Genomic DNA, 14,261 nt, shown 5'->3' with positions numbered 1-14,261 from the left:
ATGGTTCGTTTAGGCGTAGACATACACGCGGAGATGATGGTTCGTTTAGGCGTAGACATACACGCGGAGATGATGATTTGTTTAGGCGTAGACATACACGCAAAATCACACCGCGTAAACATACACGCAGATTGCTCAAAATGCGCACAGATAACATGCCACTTGGCTTTAGAAAGTGGCGTTTATGTCTATGCGAAGTCATGATGTCGTGTAAGTTGAGAAAATTTAGTTTTTTTGTACTGTAACACTGATATCAAACATTCCCAAAATTGATCACATGGGATAATACACCACAGAAACTATTATCTCTGTCATGGAACAATCTGTCATGGAAGACAGTACTCCTGACTGCATTGACCTCTATCAAGCGGTTTGGGTCCTGCACACATTTTTGGTCAATGAAACATGCTTAAAGTTTGGTCCAGCTTACTCTCATGTGATCCTGAGACCCTGTATATGTGCCCAAGGTTCCCACCACTCCCTTCCAGCACCAGGTGGTGAACACCTGGGTGGAGGGGACAGCCTTCACTCCAACCCATCTTGCAGGAAAGATAGCAAAGAACCGATCAAATACTTTCGGGGAAACACCCGTCTCTGAGAAAGCAAGTCCTTCCTCAGAGAAATAGGCCAAGGAGGTGCTGTCGCAAGAAGCATCAGTTCCGGGAACCAGGTCGGGTTGGGCCAGTACAGGCGCAACTAACAGGACCTGCTCCTCGTCCTCCCTGACTTTGCAGTGTCTGTGCTAGAAGGTTCACTGGGGTTATTGCAGGGCATATTTTATGACGGTCGTCGACCACCCTGATGGTTGATGTACGCAGCAGCCACAGTGCTGTCTGTACTGACCAGTACATGCTTGCCTTGTACCTGCGTTTTGAAGCTACCCAGAGCAAGATGTACTGCTAACAACTTGAGGCAGTTTTTGTGCGATTGCAGTTGAGGCCCCCTCCACAGACCTGAAACTGCATGCCTGTTGTACATGGCACCCCAGCCGGAGGCAGAGGCATCCGTGAATTCCACAGCATGCCTGGACACAGATCTAGGGGAACTCCTAGAAATGAAGGGTTCAACAAAGGCCTGAAAGTTTGGTGACAGTGGCCCTCATTTATCAAAAGTGCGTACACCAAATTTCCAGCGTACACCTTGCGTACACCCAAACCCACGGTGACTTTGAGATTTATCAATATGGACATTGGCGTACGGCACGCTCAAATCCTACACCAGCTCAGGAGGTGGTGTACGCACGTTTGAGTTAGTGGGAAAATGCGCAGGAAAACAATTCCTAACACCACAAAACGCACTGGCAAGATATGCTATATGACCCACTGTTAAAAACCACAACAACAACATTCAGTGTTTACTTTTGTGCAACATGAACGTCAATGTTTAATTTGTGTGACTTTACCAAAGCGTTTGATCTGTAGGCATATGTATTCCTCCAGTCGCGAGCCTGTGCGCTTTATCTGACGTTTCAGGCCCGCCTGGCCCGGCAGCTGCGCACGGACTGGGACTAAAATAATTCAGACTGACAAAATAATAAAAATGACCTTCTTCTTTTAAATAATAATAAAATCAATAAAAACGACACTCTTCTTCTGAATAACAAGCATCATTAAGAATAATCTTACGCCAACATATACACCAGTTTCTACGCAAGATTGATAAATGAGGGCCAGTGTGAGGTAATTGAAACTTGGAGCGTGCCACTTTGCCACACCCATCTCTGGACTTGGTCGTGAAGCCAGTGCGGAAGCAGCTTCATATGAAGCAATCACTGTGGCTAATTCAGAAAAAATTCAGTCGGGCAACACCAAAACACTCTGTGACACTATGTCCATAATTTATAGCAAAAAATCTAGCATAAATTTGATCTCAAAATAATTATTTAAAAGCAGTTATTGCTCCACCTCCTGCATGACATCATTAACCAACGTGGTTGAATGACAAATTTGCGACAATATGGTTTCGGAAAAAAGTCGGGACTAGCTGGTTTATTTATTTAACGATGCAACGTACTATAGTAGTTAAGCAGTGAGGTACGTGTATGGGAAATGCACCCAGATCGTTTTCAAGAACAATATGCTAATCACGTCAAAATATATTTATCAGAATATATAATATATTTATCAAAGAATCAGCTCTGGCCTCTTGGTATCATATTCTGCAAGTGTAGGTAAACATTGAGGTTACAACATGATAGAACAAGAACGAGCCAGATAAGCCTTCTTGACATGTCTGACTTGCATGCTAAACTCACACGATTTCGTTTAATTTTAAACCAGATGCAAGACTTTGCAAGGGAACTTTTTTAGAAGTAACAGCAAAATGTAGATGCTTTGTCAAAGCAGAGGTGTAAAAGTCTGGTCTGAATATAGGAACTATGAGTATACAGTGCCGGAAAGTATTCACATCCCATTGTTTATACATTTAAATATATTTACAATTTGAATCATTTATTTATACATTTTATACAACAGTATATGATGTGTATTAAATTATAAATGATGTTTTGTCATATGGAACAAGTATGATCAGAAATATGACCTAGTGTTTAGCGCACATGATCAGGCTTACCAAAAAATTATTACATTCATGTGGGAAACATGAATTATTCCAGCTCATGCAAGTTCACAATCCTGATACCCACTGACCCCATTAGTTTCTTGTTCTCTTAAAAACACACACACACACAAAAAAAAAAAAAACAATGAAACCGCACGTATAATCTTAAAATGAGTGGTTTGGAGTCTTCATGTCTGTTTTTATCTTCCTCTTTCTATTTCCTTTTGGTCACTTCTGTAACTCTAGTTCTAACAATTCTGCGACTAATGTTAAATCATTTTTAGGAAGTATGTCAAATATCAAAATAAATTGTTAACCTTTCCTGCTTTTGACTCCTAACCGTGGTTGGAATATACAGGGGAGATCCGTCTTCTCCAGGGCCGGAAGTTTTCCTCCCGGGGTTAACTCCCTAACTTTTACGTTGTCTAGTGTGATGGTGGCATGTAAGGACCAGGAGACGTCTTGCCGCCTTTTAATATGCTTTATTTCTCGAACTGCACAGAAATACACTCCACATTGGTCTAACTGCACTGGTCACCGTGTTACTGTTGTCTCGCACACACACATCCGCTGCTTCGCGGGGACTCACTCAGGGGGGCGCGCGCTCCTCGGACACGCGCACGCGCTCACTGTCATCCATACACACGCACTGAGCTGTCCCAACTAAACACGTAAAGACACATCCCACAACACTACCCCCACCATGGACTGGCAATTAACCCTAATTCCATTCCATTTAGATATACTTATAGAACACACTCTCGATATCTGTAGGCCTAAAATGTGAAGAGATAGCTGTGTTCCAAATAATAAATAGGTAGGTTTTACTAACTCAACAAGTGTCTAAACGGGGCTAAGAGTTCTAAAGCTCATTCAACAGTGTATACAGGAATGACCAGATAAATGACGATAGTAGAAACCCAATAGTCTCTAATAAAACAGAGGAGTACATCCCCTTTTAAATCCCATTCGTCGGTGACCAGTGGTAATACTGTCTGCCTAATCTGGTAGTGATCAGAACATACATTGGATACAATAAAGTGCAAGTCTGACAAAGCATTAAAAACAACCCTTTTTTTTTTTAACAACAAAGAAAAATGCTTTTCTGTAGAAACATTTAGAAAACTGGACTAGAGTCCAAAACGTAACTGCGTAGTCTCTACTGCAAATATGAACTGTCATACTCGACTCACTCAGTGACCCAGTCCCCGTACCGGACCGGTCCTCTGCGCTGACGTTGGGGCCGAGGTTGGCGCGGAGACTGGTGGTGTGGTTCTCCCACCGCACCCCCACCATGGTCAAGTATCACATGGGAAGGAGTGGATGGAAGAGACCCAATTATGCGAGAATTAGTAGCAGGTGGAGTGGACGGCCGGGAGTCGCTGGAGCCAGGAGAGTAGAGGCTGTGTAAGCCGAGATCCTCCTGGTCTGCTGGGTGCTCGTCCACAGCGGGTGGCAGGACCTCAGAAGGCGTCCAGCTCTTGGATTGGTCCAGGACCCAGGTGTTATCCAGGGCCTCACGGCTGCGGTAGCTTTTAAGTTGATCATGATGGACAACTTTGACCTTAGCTCTGGGGCTCTTTTGGATCCGATAGACTAGATCGTCTAACTGTCCCATTACAAAGTAAGGTCCTTCGTAGGAGGGAAGGAACTTTTTGACTTTGTTTTTGACATGGCATGTTCCTTTGACGAGGTACCACACCGTGTCGCCGACTTTGTACTGTGTGTGGCAAGCGTTTTTGTCATATTGTCTTTTTGCACGCTGGACTGACTCACCGAGGGCTTCTCGGGTGATATTGTGAGCCAATTCCAGCCGCTCACGCATTTGTTGCACATACTCGGGGACTGAAGGGGCATGGTCAGAGTCTGGGGGCAAACCAGCCACAAGGTCCACTGGCTCACTTATTTCACGGCCGAACAGCATGAAGTTGGGGGTGAAACCAGTAGCGCTGTGCTTGGTCGCTCTGTAGGCCATAACTGCATATGGGATCATCAGGTCCCAATCCCAGTGACAGTGTTCTGCAGTAGAAGCCAGGATCTTTTGGAGTGTGGCGTTGAAACGTTCAACCTGGCCGTCGGACTGCGGTCTGAAGGGTGTAGTGTGGGTTTTGTCAATGCCAAACAAACGGCACATTTCTTTGAATACAGCTGATTCAAAATTACGTCCTTGATCGCTATGCAAAGAGTGAGGCATTCCAAAGCGACACACCCATTCAGTTGCAACAATGTTTGCCACTGTCTCAGCCCTTTCATCCGAGATTGCGAATGCTTCAGTCCATTTCGTGAAGTACTCCTGTATTACGAGTATATAACTGTTTTTACGTTCCGTCTCATTAAGTGGGCCCATGATGTCCAGCGCAACGCGCTCCATGGGAGCTCCAACTCTGACAGTTCCCATGGGCGCTTGGGGAGTCTTGTGGGGTCTGGCTCTGCATGCACAGTTTAGACAAGTCTGGCACCAGAGGGCCACATCTTCCCTCATGTGGTACCAGTAGTATCTGGTTCGAAGTCTGGCCACAGTCCTTTCGATACCAAAATGCCCACCTACTGGCCCTTCATGCATTTGGCGCATAACATCGGGTTGCATTTTGCGTGGAAGAACAATTTGAGGATAGAACTGTGTGTCGTCTAAACAGTAAAAGCGGCGGACCAGTACTCCGTCTCTGAAGTACAGCCTTCTCCATTGACTCCAGTACGTTTTGGTGGCTGGGCTGCATGGAGAGACTGTGACCCATGGGGGCCGCTCATTGCTGACCTCCAACCAAGCTCTGATTGGTGCAATGTCCGTATCAGCAGCTTGAGCCTGGCGCAACTCCTCCATAGTCCATCCAAGAAACAGTCTGGTCTCGTTGGTGTTTGTCACATAGACCATCTCTGCTTGTTTTAAAGTGTCTGTGTTAGTAACATTGGCAGCGCTTACCCCCACCGGACGCAGCAGCAGGGAGCCGGTGTCAGCGTCCAACTCACACTGAATTGCTTGATGACTTGTGGTTCTTTGCTGCGAGTAAGGGTCCTGCAGATTACAAGGACAAGACAGACGACAGGGCCTGCGGGAGAGACTGTCAGCATTTATATGTAAACGACCTGGGCGATGGATGATTTCGAACTCGTACTCCGCCAGCTTCTCAAGCCACCGGGCTAGCTGACCTTCCGGCTCTTTCATTCGCGTGAGCCAGCGCAGACTGCTGTGATCGGTTCGTACCTTGAAAGACCTCCCAAGTAGGTACTGCCGAAAATGTGATGTGAAGTCGACAATGGCTAGCAGCTCCCGCCTCGTAGTGCAATAGTTCTGTTCCGCTTTGCCTAACTTGCGGCTACCATATGCCAACACACGTTCGGTGCCACTCTGCATTTGCGACAGGACAGCGCCGATACCTGTGTCACTGGCATCGGTGTCCAGGATCATTTCACCATGGTCCAGTGGATAGCCCAAGACAGGGGCTGTGGTGAGGCGGTGCTTGAGCGTGTCGAAAGCGGCTTGGTGTTCCACGTGCCACTGGAAGTGTGCATTCTTTTTCGTCAGGTTATGTAACGGTTCGGCAATGGAGGCAAAGTCTTTCACAAACCTGCGGTAGTAGGAGGCGAGGCCAATGAAACGTCTGACCTCTTGGACTGAGGTGGGAGTGGGCCAAGTTCGGACCTTGCTGACTTTATTGGGGTCAGTGGCCACCCCGTGCTCAGACACAATGTGACCTAAATAGACAACTTGACGGCGGAACAGGCAGCATTTGGCTGGTTTCAGTTTAAGATTTGCCTGTTTAAGTCTCTGGAACACTTGGCTTAGTCGCTGCAGCATCTCAGGAACATCCTTAGCTAGCACGATGATGTCGTCCAGATAAACGAGGCAGGTCTCCCACTGCATGCCAGCAAGGACGCGGTCCATAAGCCGTTGGAACGTCGCCGGCGCATTACATAAGCCGAACGGCATAACGTTCCATTCGAATAATCCATTACGGGTGCAAAAGGCAGCTGCACGGCGGGCTCTTGGTGTTAGCTCCACTTGCCAATAACCCGAAGTAAGATCCAGAGTGCTGAACCATTTGGCGTTGGCGAGTGTGTCCAGCGTGTCTTGTATGCGGGGTAGCGGGTACGCGTCTGTGATGGTGTGGCTGTTGAGCGCTCTGTAATCTATACAAAGGCGATAAGTCCCATCCTTTTTACGCACCATAACAATCGGTGAGGCCCAACTGCTGTGGCTGCGCGTGGCGAGGCCGTTCTGGAGACTCTCACTGATCTGCTGTTCTGCGCTCCGCTGCTTCTCCCCAGCCATACGACGAGGAGGCTGCTTCACCGGAGGTCCCGGCCGGGTTATGATGTCATGCTGGACGAGACTGGTCCGGCCCAGATCACCAGGTCCCCTGGAAAAGATGCTTTCGTAAGCACACAACAAATTAGATAACTCAAGTTTTTCATTATCATCAAAGTCAGTGGAACTCTGAACATAGAGCTCCTGGAGGTGCTCTGGAACTGCAGGAGGGCTGGCTGGGAATTCGGCCGTCCCGGGGACACATGACGAAGATAGAGCTTCAGCTGGCTGGAGGAGGCCTGCAATAGCTCCTTCTTTAATAGTCACAGCCTTATTGCCAGGGTTTAAGAGGCGTAACGGAATAATGTTGGTGGGCTGGGCATTGACTAGGGCTCTGGCGATAAGTATTTTGTGCTTTTCAACAAAGCCTTTTGTGGGAGTAAGCATCATGTCCCCCTGGGCTTCTCTGCAGAAGAATGCATTGCCCTTCACTAGGTACTCCTGTCCCGCTTCAACTACAACAGTTCTGGCTACTCTGACAGCGTGTGATTTCGGAACAGTCTCTGGGTGAAAATAGGGCACTTCCTCTCCAAACAGAATTATGCGGTGCTTACCGAAATCAAGGCGGGCCTCAGCTTGGGTGAGGAAAGGATGGCCAAGCAGCACCTCATTGCCATCTATGTCTGCTACAAGAAAGTTCACTTCCACTTGACGGTTGTTAATACTGACCGGTATCTTGACCTCACCAAGCACTGGCATGTCCCCTGGGCCCACCCCAAGTAAAGTTTCTACGACGGATGACTGAAGCGGTGGTCTCACATCCGGGTGGATGGCGTTGTATTGGTGGAGGGGCAGCACGCTCCTCCGCGCTCCACTGTCTAAGACTGCACAGACCTCCAGCTCAGATATGCGCAAGTGAATGTTCATTTCCCGATTCTGTCCTTTAAGGTGGAACACAGTGGTCAGTGGGCTTTCCTTGGCTGCGCTTGAACGGAAACCCTTTGTATTTCTTTGAGGAGACGGGCACTGGCTATGTTTATGACCCCAACCACTACAGTTATAACACCGAATGTCACCTTTCTTAAAGTTCTTGTGCTGCTTTAGTGGTTTTTCCGACGTGTTTGGGCCAAAGTGACTGGGTGCTGGGCTAACTACAGGAGTAGCGGTAATCACAGTCTCATCGCTATCTCTTTCTCTGACAACAGCGGCCCGGGGCCTGCGTTCATTTAAGTTGCGGGCCACTGGCTGCATGATGCTGGTGACATAGGAAGCAGCTCTCTTAGTGGTGTCATGGCGGTGGGCGATCTCATAAGCTTTAGCTAGTGTGGCTGGACGTTTTTCTAACAATCTCTGAACTAGCTCTGCATCACCCAGGCCATTTGTGAAAACTTCAACAGCTATAGCGTCTTGTTCAGCCTCTGACCAATCACCGTAAGCTATAGCTACTTTTCCGTAAATGTCATCTCTGAACACATGAAGCGCCTCACCAGCTTTACGCACTCTCTGTCTCAGCTCTACTGCTACAGCCGCCGCATGATCTGAAGAAGGGCCATACGCAGTTTCAAGTTCCTCCAGCAGGCGGCAGTAGTCCCATCTAGATGAACGAGGGTTTCGGTGAACGATGGCGCCTGCAGCCCCGGTGAGGCAGAATTTCAGCTGAATGGCCATTGTCTTAACGGACCAGTGATTCGCCTCCGCACAGCTCTCAAACCTGTGCAGGAACTCTCTCCATGGCGTGCTGCCGTCGTACTGGCCAGGACGTAGAGTGGGGACTCTCTCTTTGGGGTTATATTCCTCATCACTGTCCGACAGAGGAGGCGGACGGGGCGCAAAGTGTCTCCTACGTGTTAAGGAACAGGGCTGGTGCAATGGGGCATGTCCATGTTTTACAGTCATGTCTGGGTTAGTCAAAGAATAGGACATGGGCAGCGTGCAAACTTCAGCTTTGGATATAGCTGGTGTGCTCTGTACAAAATTCCCCATGTGAGCATCGGCAAAGGGATTTGTGACTTCATTGTGTCCCTTTAATGGCATGTCTGAAGCGGAGTATGCAAAAATGTGAACATCGGGCCTTCCCGCGAAGCCGTGGCTTTGATTGTTGCCTCTGCTGAAAGGATTGGTGGGTGGAAAACAGGCGGGGCTGCCGAACGGCGCGAGCAGATCTTCGCCATTAGCCAGGGTGTTAGTGCAACTTTCATCACACAGGAATGGGTTATAATGTTCGCATTCTCTCTCAGCCTTACGTTCATAAGCTTTCCCAGTATCTTGACTGTTGCCATCAACTTTGGTTAGCGACATGAACGGGTTTGAGTAGTTAGTTTCCCGTCCGTAAACATCGGAGGGATAGCGAGCGGCCGCCATGTTGTGTAGCTTAGCACCGCCGCTATTACAGTTGCATTACAGTTAACGTTACTCAGCTTTACTATATCGTCCTTTTATTTTCCATGCCCACCAGTTTTTAAACAACGTGAACTGTCCCTTCGTGGTCGCCAGTGTTAACCTTTCCTGCTTTTGACTCCTAACCGTGGTTGGAATATACAGGGGAGATCCGTCTTCTCCAGGGCCGGAAGTTTTCCTCCCGGGGTTAACTCCCTAACTTTTACGTTGTCTAGTGTGATGGTGGCATGTAAGGACCAGGAGACGTCTTGCCGCCTTTTAATATGCTTTATTTCTCGAACTGCACAGAAATACACTCCACATTGGTCTAACTGCACTGGTCACCGTGTTACTGTTGTCTCGCACACACACATCCGCTGCTTCGCGGGGACTCACTCAGGGGGGCGCGCGCTCCTCGGACACGCGCACGCGCTCACTGTCATCCACACACACGCACTGAGCTGTCCCAACTAAACACGTAAAGACACATCCCACAACAAAATGCACCTTATCCCACATATATGACTTTTCATTTCCGTTACTTGAAAGTTACTTCCATGCAACACAAAAAAGGGAAATAACTTGAAATGAGTTGCATCAACATTCTTCACTATTTATTTCATTCATTCATTTTTATTTAAAGGTGCACTATGTAGTAAACCACTAGGCCAGTGTTATATATTTTGTTCAGTTGAGTACCTACAATATCCCAAATATTTCCAACTATTTGTAAATTGTGAGAAAATTGCTATTTTAACCAATGAACCGGTACGTGTCAGCATAACAATTGAGCGTTTGAGTCCATGAGTTAGTCCATGATTTGGAAAGGAATACATTTTGGATGTTCGTCTTTTCTTACCTATTAAGCTTGCTCGATAGCTCAGCTGATATTTTGTATTTGCAATGTGAAAAACTTGGGAACGAACCCCGTGAAGAACGATGATAAAAGAGCTCAAAGACGAGTTCAAAACACAAGCTAAAATGACATGGATACAATTTTATTTGTCACATTTGCTTTTGTTAACTATATCAAGTAGGTTTAGGGTTCAGTGTGGGTGGATGTTAAAAACCCAATGTAACAAATTCCAGATTCACACACATCTGTTCCTGAAAAAAAACTAAGCTTTTAGCGCCACCCAGTGGACATTTCACTTTGAAACTGTCGTGATATGTAAGTATTGGTACATATTTTGTGGTTTGCAAAACCGTTGCCACAGCTACGTTTTTCCTATGAGACCAGGCTAAAAACGCAACAAATAGATAGCCTAATTCGACGTCTTGCATTTATACACAAATCTAAATAGACAACAGTCTGAAAATGTATACATACAAATAAAAATGGGATTGTATTTTATTCCTATACCTAAAGAGTGCATATACTTATAAAAACATAAGAACAAAGTATGTTTTAAAAAGAGCTCTGGTTTGCCCAGCACACCATTAATTTACACTGTTTAACCATTAAACACACACACACACACACACACACACACACACACACACACACATATATATATAGTCTGAAACTGAGGGTTTTTGCTTCTTATCAATCAGATCGAAAGTAACTAGTAACTAAATACTTGAGTAGTTTTTTCATCGAATACTTTTTTACTCTTACTCAAGTAACTATTACGATTGTTACTTTTACTTTTACTTGAGTAAATATTTCCGTAAGTACTTTTACTTTTACTTGAGTACAGATTTTGGCTACTCTACCCACCTCTGCATATGGGTTTGGAATGGCATGAGTCTGAGTGCAATGCATTTTTATTTTTTTGTGATATATTCAAGTGTCTCATGCCAACTGTAGCGTGACTCACTGATCAGATTGCTGGAGATTGTGAGAGACTGCAGGTTTATGCTTCCTGTGCTCATCTCTTTCAGAAACATAATCAACTCCGAGTCATTGTGTTGGAGGGGACACAGTTTCATCTGTAAATGTTTGCTTGTCTAAGCAGAGCAGGTTTGAAAGAGAGAGGAAAAGTGCAGTGCTGTGACAGAGGAGATGCCAGCAGAGAGAAACAATAAGAAGGAAAAGAGGAAGTAGAGAAGACAAATAAGACAAACTAAATTTATGAATTACATCCTGAGAATCATAGCAGGGGTTACTCTAAACTCAACGTTATTTTAAGCCAGCACTTTCCGGAAGAGTGTAGTGCAAATTCTGTTTAAAGCGTATGGGTGCAGATGGGTCTAATAACAGTGGAAATGTTTTTTTGTTGCTGAGACAACATAATAGACATCATAATATGTTTACTTGTATGTAGTCTTTTTAAGCTGTAATCAAAGTACCACAATACACATTTTTAGGAATCTTCGTGGAATGATATATATTTGTATATTTTGAGTAGCCTATTAAAGGTGCTGCCGTATAATAATTATAAAACACACAGTCCCCTGCTATACCTGATGTCAAAGACAACAAGAACGATATATTTCATCAAATAAAGACTGTAACTCACTGACATTACCATTAACATTACATTAATCAGACAATAATGCACAATGCACACTTGTAAGCTTGTATAACTCTTTACTGTGAACTGTGTACTCTGTACTCTACTGTGTACTCTGTTCATCAGTAGTGTAATAGTCAGCAAACGCAAATATGTTACAGTACATGAACTTCTTAATAAGCAAATGTTAATCAAATCTCTTTACAAACAACATAGAGTGTATTGTTATCACAGTCTCCGAGGACATCACGCATTCTGTCATGTCCACACGCCATACAGTGTATTAGGGCCTATGGTACAATCCCATAAAGCATTGAGAAGAGCACAATTAAATTAAAAAGATAGGGAAATATAAAACAACTCGTTTAAAATTGTTGGTTATATATTGGTTTATACATATACACTGATCAGGCACAACATTGCACAACACACAGGCATAATCAGTGTTATTCACTTCAGCTGTGATAATGTTATGCCTGATCGGTGTACACTATATTTCCAAAAGTTTTGGGATAAAGACTGATGGCTTCAACAGAAGCAAATACCATCGATTAGGCTAATAACAGCATAGATGTATCTTTCACTGCCTTTGATATCCCACACTCCTGTGCTTGCCATGTTATCATGTGACCTACCAGTGTCAGTTGTGTCACTTCGCTGCCATTCACAAATAATAAGAGTCCATTTATGCACACTTCAAAATCTATTATATCTACTATATAGCAGGGAAGTATGTGGTCTTGGACTAGACTAGCAGTGTGACTTCTTCATATGAAAGTGGAATGGCCTGCAGCTCACCATCGCCCCCTAGCATCACCCACCAGTATGCACGGGTTTAAGTGAGGTTAAAGGATTAGTTCAGTTCAAAATGAAAATTTCTTAATATTTATGTTTAGAAAAATCCTGGAATGTTTTCCTTAAAAAAAAATGAATTTCTTTTCGACTGAAGAAAGATACAAACACCTAGGATGAGATAAAGGTGAGTAAAATATCAGGACATTTTTATTATGAAGGTCCTGCCACACCCTAATTCTATACAACACTATCTCTAAACCTACTAAAACCTAAACCTTACTTACCAGGGGGGTGCTGGACATCATTTGGCTCTGTAGTGAGAACCACTTTGGGGAACCACAGACATATTTTTAGAGGTGTTAGGAAAGAAATGAAATATGTGGCCCTCTTGTGGCCGCTGTCTTGTGGAAACTGCCCACGCTGAGGTCATGATTCTGACGTGTCCAGTCTAATATTGTTGTGTCAGATGCCTGTGAAATAGGGTTTTTCTGTTTTTATGACAGCACAGAGTTTCACAATACTTCTGAATTATAAACAGAATCTACCAACATGCAATAAATTAAAAGCATTTTTATAAAATGCTCTTTTTAAATTAAATTGTTTTTAATAAATGATGCCTGTCTTTACACGTGTAGAAATTTGAATCATGTAGAAATCAAGCAATAAATAGGACTTATAATAACACTCAGCATTTCAGTATTAACAAAACTATATAAACCCAGTATTTTATCACATACATATAAATTAAATTACACAAATTCTCACAGTGCATAAAAATTAAAGTGCGTTCTGAGAATGTCACAATATATTAATTATATATATATTTAAATAGCTTATTTATATGTCCAGCATCATGCTGAACCCGCTGAGCAACAGGCACACAGACTGTGATGACTGTGCAGTATAAGATTTAGGGATGTGAAAATTGACTTTCCTAATCCACTTCTCATTTCTATTTTTTTCTCTGATTTCAATAGTCATAGCTGACAGTTTAAAGGGTTAGTTTACCCAAAAATTAAAAATATTTCATTAATTACTCACTCTCATGTCGTTGGACCTTCATCTTCGAAACACAAATGAAGATATTTTTGTTGAAAGCTGAGGGCTGAGAAAGGCTTCAGAAAGGCCTCCATTGGCATTCCCTCTGACCCACTCACAAGACCCATAAAGGCACTAAAGACGACATTACAAAGTCCATCTCACTACAGTGACTGTACAATAATTTTATCAAGCGGCGAGAATAGTAATTGTGCGCACAAAAACCAAAATAACAACATTATCCACCAAGTTATTGACGTGAACTCGACTCATGGCGAGAATATGATGCAGCTCCACCGTTTGAATACTTGACCCAGAAGAGGAGGAGCGTCGCTATCGCGTGAGTTCCAGGTGAGTTCACGTCCGAGACCTACACGGAAGACAATAACTTGACAGATAAAGTAATTATTTAGATTTTTTTTGCACACAAAAACTATTCTCGTCACTTCGTAAAATTATTGTACAGCCACTGTAGTGAGATGGACTTCGTAATGTCGTCTTTAGTGCCTTTATGGGTCTTGTGAGTGGGTCAGTGGGAATGCACTGAATGCCAATGGAGGCCTTTCTGAAGCCTTTCTCAGCCATCAGCTTTCAACAAAAATATCTTCATTTGTGTTCCGAAGATGAACAAAGGTGTTACGAGTGTCCAACGACATGAAGATGAGTAATTAATGAAATAATTTTCATTTTAGGGTGAACTAAAAAAAACTATAGTGTGTACAATTTATTGAATGTAAAAAATGTTATATATATATATATATATATATATATATATATATATATATATATAT

General features: G+C 44.1%; 1 protein-coding gene across 1 annotated transcript in view; it reads right to left on the bottom strand.

Annotated features, from left to right (window-relative positions):
- LOC137085043 (G-protein coupled receptor 87-like) overlaps positions 1 to 12,385 on the bottom strand; it is a 34,854-nt gene extending 22,469 nt beyond the window's left edge. The window contains exon 1 of the mRNA XM_067451597.1: positions 12,273 to 12,385. The gene's annotated coding sequence lies outside the window, so the exon portion shown is untranslated. The remainder of the gene's footprint in view (positions 1 to 12,272) is intronic.
- Between the last annotated feature and the right edge of the window lie 1,876 nt (positions 12,386 to 14,261).

Source organism: Pseudorasbora parva, chromosome 8 (genome assembly GCF_024679245.1).
Source record: "Pseudorasbora parva isolate DD20220531a chromosome 8, ASM2467924v1, whole genome shotgun sequence".
Classification (NCBI taxonomy): Eukaryota; Metazoa; Chordata; class Actinopteri; order Cypriniformes; family Gobionidae; genus Pseudorasbora; species Pseudorasbora parva.
This window is presented reverse-complemented; position numbering and strand designations above follow the sequence as displayed.